This window comes from Limulus polyphemus, unplaced genomic scaffold (assembly GCF_000517525.1).
Source record: "Limulus polyphemus unplaced genomic scaffold, Limulus_polyphemus-2.1.2 Scaffold316, whole genome shotgun sequence".
In the NCBI taxonomy this organism is placed as follows: Eukaryota; Metazoa; Arthropoda; class Merostomata; order Xiphosura; family Limulidae; genus Limulus; species Limulus polyphemus.
In genome coordinates, this window is record NW_013665926.1 from 699,860 (window position 1) to 706,231 (window position 6,372).

Here is a 6,372-nt window from a genome sequence, read left to right on the forward strand (position 1 = left end):
CAATTATTGATAGACGTGATGAAAAGCGAATTTTTATAAGGTCTCAGATACTACTAAAATGTGTTTGTGTGTCTCCCTTTCTCTTTCTTTCTTTCCTTTTCCTCTTCTTTTCTTCTCTTCCCAGTCCCTCCTTAGTCCCATTCCTCCACATTTAATCAAAGTGTACCATCGACATAAGTTACTGCATCTACCTGCCTCAAAGTTATGGAAAATTTAGTAGTTCCCTCCTTCTTCCTTACAATGACTGCTGGAGATCATCAAACATATTCCAAAAGTTTTATTATTCCACTCTTCAACATTGCTTGATTTCAGAAATGGCAACTTTTCCAGAGTTCAAGGAAACCTACACAGTGGTTGTTATAATATATATGCATCGCTTGTGGCTATATGAGGGTGAACTACTTTTTTCCTCCTCAAACAGCCAGCTTCTCCCATAAACACATTAACAAACTCCAGGAGCAATTCACTGAGTTCCAGTCTCTTGAGTTAAATTCAGATTGATTGCACAATCGTAAATCAATGACCTCGGGTGTTAAAGCTACATGGTTGGTCCATACAATGTGCAATACCATGTTGATGACCATTCAAGCCAAATGTTTATAATTACACCGCCATCTGCACATCGCCACTATTTGGATAAATAACTGTTTAGGTAAGTAAAACTTTCTGAACAGAAAATAATGGTTTGTGTGATGGTTCACCCACAGCAGCAGATGACAAAATACTGACATTGTCTGGATCTTGGAAGCTCCACACAAGGTTGGCCATGTTCTTCATAGAAAGAGGGTTTGCAAGAAGTTTTCATTTACAAAAACAAAAGGTAAATACTGGAAATAAACGACCTTATAACACCAGAATGTTGTTTTTACTTCATTAAACACTCAAGTTTCATTTTACAGCTTCTTCAGGAGCATTCACTAAAACACAAACTGAAACTGACAGTACAAAGCTTAAAACATTTTGGTGTATAAGGTCGTATATTTCTAGTATTAATATGTCTTCTATACACCAATATGTACTACAAAAATTAAATAATGGAAAAAACAAATGGCTGTCAGAGAATATATAACATATTCATTAAAAAGTAAATTGTCACACTTTAACTATATGTAGAACACACAGAAGTAAAAATGTAGATTTATAAGTAGGTAAGACCAGTTTCTCACTTTCATATAAAGTGTATGTGTTAAAAGGGGCTACATTAAATACTTTGAAGGAAGCTCAGAAATGTGTGGCAACAGCTCTGAACACTATAATAGTATGTTCAATATATTTACACAGCTAGGCAGAAATTACTATTATAACACGTTTATGAACAGCATTATATTATTTTATGATATAAAACATTATATGCAAGTAAAAGTCAAGAGTTCTTAGACAGTAAATTCTTGAACATTAAAAATGGCACATCTAACCTATATAAGAGCAAGTGTGTGTCACATCACGTCATGCTTTATTCGAAATAGGAAGAGTCATAAAAGCCAAAATGCATTTATCGAGATAAAATAGTTCAATTTTTGTCTGCACATTACGATTTTAAGGGGGCACTGGCTTTCTGTATATTAGAAGTTGTTAAAATAATATTATGTTAACATAATAAACCAGTACCCAAGTTTGTGGCTCAGTTGAAAATGTCACATCAAAAGGTATATTTCTCAAGTAGAGGTCATGTGACTATTGAACAAAGGTCAGTAAGAAAGTCTAACTGAGTAGAGAGTATACAAGAATTATACACTAACTGTAATGTACCAGATTTGTATGAATGCTAATTTAATCTTGACAATCCAGTATTATAATTCATGGATATTTCAGTTTGTTATTTGTAAATATCAAATGTTATTAAGCTGTCAACTTGTCAGAGGAATTTACAATAAATGGTAAGTGTTGCTATTTTGAACAATAATAAAGTTAAACAGTAAGTCGTTCATTAATTATATTTATTTGTAGCAAAATGATATCATACTTTAGAGAACTCACGTAGAAACATTATAACATGCATTGAAAGAGACAGGGTATTTATATTTGAAAAGTGACTCAGATTTGACTGAGCTTTAGACTGTTTGTTGTAGACAGAAATTAAAAATTAGGATATATCTAAAGTTGTAACCGAGCTTATCAACACTGTCACCACTCAAATACATACACATATAATTAATTGTATTGTGTAATAAAATCATAATATCATACATTTCACATGTTGACTATTTATTGACTTTTAAATTCAGTGACATACAAAATCTCTACTTAAAGTATGGTGAACATTAAATCTTTGTAGAAAATATATCATTATGTAGAGTTTAAACCATTTGTTCTCAATATTAAGTATAATGTAAATACATAGATAGCAAGAATGTATTATAATAGATTTGGTAAACTAAGAACTGACCTTTGTCATATACCTGTTTATGCTCTCGACCCGTTCGATTGCTGTGCAATATTTCATCTGAGATATATAGGAACAATGAATATTAGATGATACCATAGTATTATTTCATATATGTTAATTATATTTTCTGAGTCTATAAAAATGGTAACATAAGATAATTATGTTGAACTTTTGACTAGTTGTTCACTATCATTTATAAACTATATAAAATCTTACATTCTGAGTTGGAATAAACATAATTTGTATGAAAGCTAATCTAATAATATTACAAACTATGATACTGAATTGTACAATTCATGTTACCAAAACATTGTTTCGAAATCTTTGAAATAATCACTTCTAATGCTTGGAGATGGCTTAAATGGGTAACAAAGAAAAACTTTAATATAAGTTTAACATAACAAAAAATGTACAATGTTTCTACAAGTTTTGTCATCATCAGTGAATTTGAAATAATCACTTCATTTGTAACTAAAGGTCTATTTTCGATTATGTTCATTTGTGTATTTGGAAAACTAATACATTTAAATGAAGTTTTGAAATATCCGAAAATATAATTTTTAGTTTGTAAAAATGAAAGCATTACTTGGTTTAGGCGAGCACAAAGTCAAACTTTCTAATCTTGTCATCAGAAAATGACCACGTGACAACCTTTGTATATCCTAACAAACAGCAGTCTTGACGTCAGACAGAGGTTTATTTCAAGTTCTATTGAAGAAGAAATTTTGATTATGTAGAACTTCAAGTGTTGCTATTTTAAATAATAGTAAAGTTAAACAGTAAGTTGTTCATGTATTATATTTAGTTGTAGCAGAATGAAATCATACTTTAGAGGATTAACATAAGAACATTATAACATGCATTATATATATGTGTGAATATATACTTATCAAGTAAAACTGTATTTTAAATTATATAGAGAATTAAATAAGCATCCTTTTCAGGATGATAGAAGTATGTAAACTAATATATTGGATATAATAATTGCCTCATCTAAATAATAGATAATAAAAACTGATATATGTTATAATAATTGCCTCATTGACTTGTAAGGGCGAAAGAGCAGTTGTGTTAAAATCCTATGGAACAATTTCTACCTAAAGTAACACTATCCTTAGAATGATAGCATCTTTGGCCTATAGAACCACTGTAAAAAGTATGTAAGTGAAATGACGTATTTTGTTAAGGGTAATAAAATAATGGTTATATGGATAGCATAAAGACAAACTAGTGAAAGTGTTATTATGTTAAATTATTGCATGGTATTCAAATAAGCGTCCTTCTCAGGATATTAATTGTAAAACATATGCTTAAATATAGAAACTAACACTATAGTCAGCCTATAGACACACTATAAGCCTTTGTAAAACATGTATAATATGTAAATAAAAAATATATGTATAAGTTGAAATCTGTATGCAATCCTGCAGAACACTATTCACCTTTGTAATACACATTTAGTAAAAATAAATATCTAAATGAAAACAAATACATAAGTTTAGACCTGTATGCAGCCCTACAGGACTGTAATCCTTTGTAAATGTATTTAATGCTATACTTATAAAACAAAATGGAAAAATCAACATTCTGCATAGAAAGATTATCCACCTATAGAACCTTAGCAACACAACCTGCCTAGTAGCATCATCCACCTATGTTAACCCCCCAGTGACATAGCAGTATGTCTGCAGACTTACAATGCTAGAAACTGGGTTTTGATACCCGTGGTGGGCAGAGCACAGATAGCCCTTTGTGTAGCTTTGTGCTTAATAACAAATAACAATCACCTATGTTAACACTATCTGCCTACAGAAATACCATCTGCCTTTGGAAAAGTTATGTGTATTAAAACTATAAAGTAATGTGTAAAATGAAATATTTTATCACGAACAATAAACACCATAGTTATATGAATAGCATAAAAACAAACTAGTGAAACAGTAAAATTGTTGTTAAAATTATAGTTTTACTTGTAACATAATTAAATCTAGACATTGGAACATCCTACAATGAGCTCATCATCCTCCATTTATAGAGACACTATTCTTAGTAACCTTTTCCGCCTTTGTATGTCATATTTAATGCTTTACTTATAAAGCAAAACTGTAAAATCAATGTTAGATTAAATTATTAGTTTGTATCCTTTCCAGGACGAATTGATGTTAGTTATTGAAATGAATAATGTCAAGAAATGCAAAAAGTATGATTAAATATAGAACTAATGAATTAATGAAGTGTGTTAAACACAAAGCAACACAAATATGAAAAAAGTGTGTAAAGTAAATTATTAGATATAATATTTGTCTTGTTCAAATGATGTACGTTAAGACTGACATGTGTACTAAAACTGGTTTAATGGTTTTACTTGTAGCCTAATTAAATGTAGACGTTGATGACGTAATCATACATTGAGACACTCTATTATGAGTTCCTTATAATGTCATACCGATGCGCCCTCTGGTTCCACTTCATGAAATTATGATGTCATCATCTCTGGTGATATCATTGTCTCTACCCCTCCCCTACTGTGCGCCCAATGACGTCATGGCCTGAGATTGGCACAACTGTAGTGCTCTCTCGCGGCGGTGTGACGCGCAACAGTTGCCCTAACTACTGTTATCTCTGTCTCTCTGAAGTGTTGAACTTATTAGGTAAGCTTATCAGTGAAATTATATATGTCGATAAATACGATTTCTCGCAAGTTTTCAAGGTTTTACCCTTTTATATTTCCTGTTGCTTATTTCGCTAGACCATAGGTGGGGTTTTTAGTTTTTGTATCTTCTTTTTGAAATATGTGAACAAATGAGCAAAATAGTCAAATTATACACCAAAGAAATCTTTAATTATTTGCTTTATCCAATTCATCTTAAAATAAGTCACTTCCTAGGTGGATTTATTTAAGAATCCATAGCATTATAAAAATATATTACTTTTAGGTTTTAGTGTGACTTTGAAACTTTTTAGACATATTTTTGTGAAGAATGAACGGAGAGTAGAAGTCCTGTTGTTGTTTTGTTTCTCATTAAATAGTTATAAAATTCAGTACATGATATGTAAGGTGTGTTTTGATTATGAACACTGCCTTAACTGTCTCCACATTCACACCTGCAGAGACTTGGGTTTCTCACCAAGTACAGACGGAACTTTCAAGAGTAGGAAAGTACGTGTTACAACAATGAGTGAGTCAAGTAATAGATGTACCAGTGTGATGCACGATGAGGGGTTTATGAAAGTTAACAAATCATTTGTATGACTCATTTATTGATTTTACTGAGAAAGGTCATTATTTAGTCTTACCTATGACAACATCTTTACTGCGTTTGTGGCTATGCATACAGAAACCTACCAAGGTTGGTATTTAGGTACTCTATTGTTATGTACATAGAGGGGATATCTCCATTTACAATAATTTCATTTAGAAACACGTTTAAGTTGTTTATGACAGTTAATAATACTTCACTGATGAAAGGAAAATAGTTTAAAAAATGTTACATATTCTTTATTACGTGCTCATAGTAAGTTGTGTAGTAGCAGACTTACATTCAATATAAGAGGTGAAAGCAAATAGTTCAGTACAAAAGTAAAGTGAGTGATTTCTATTTCATGGCACAATAACATTGTGCTTAAATAATTAAATTTTGTTTCATACTAACGAAAAGTTGTGAATGGTCACCACGAAAAACCCCCACTACCGAGTACATCAATTTCATTAAACTTCACAACCTTATTTCTTTCAGATGCCCTTCTATTCTTGATAAGCTTTTCCTTGCATACTTTCTTTGGCATGATTACACCCTGATTGACGTATAAAATACAACAATCTATATAAATAAAAATGTAAATGTTCGTTTGTTCAAAATCTCCGAAAGTTCTTCACCGATTGCTTTGAAATTTTGACACAACGTTGCATTCGAATACGCGCGTTTTTTATATACATACTATTATATAAATGTCACACCTGTGACAGGTAAAACACGTTTTTTTTA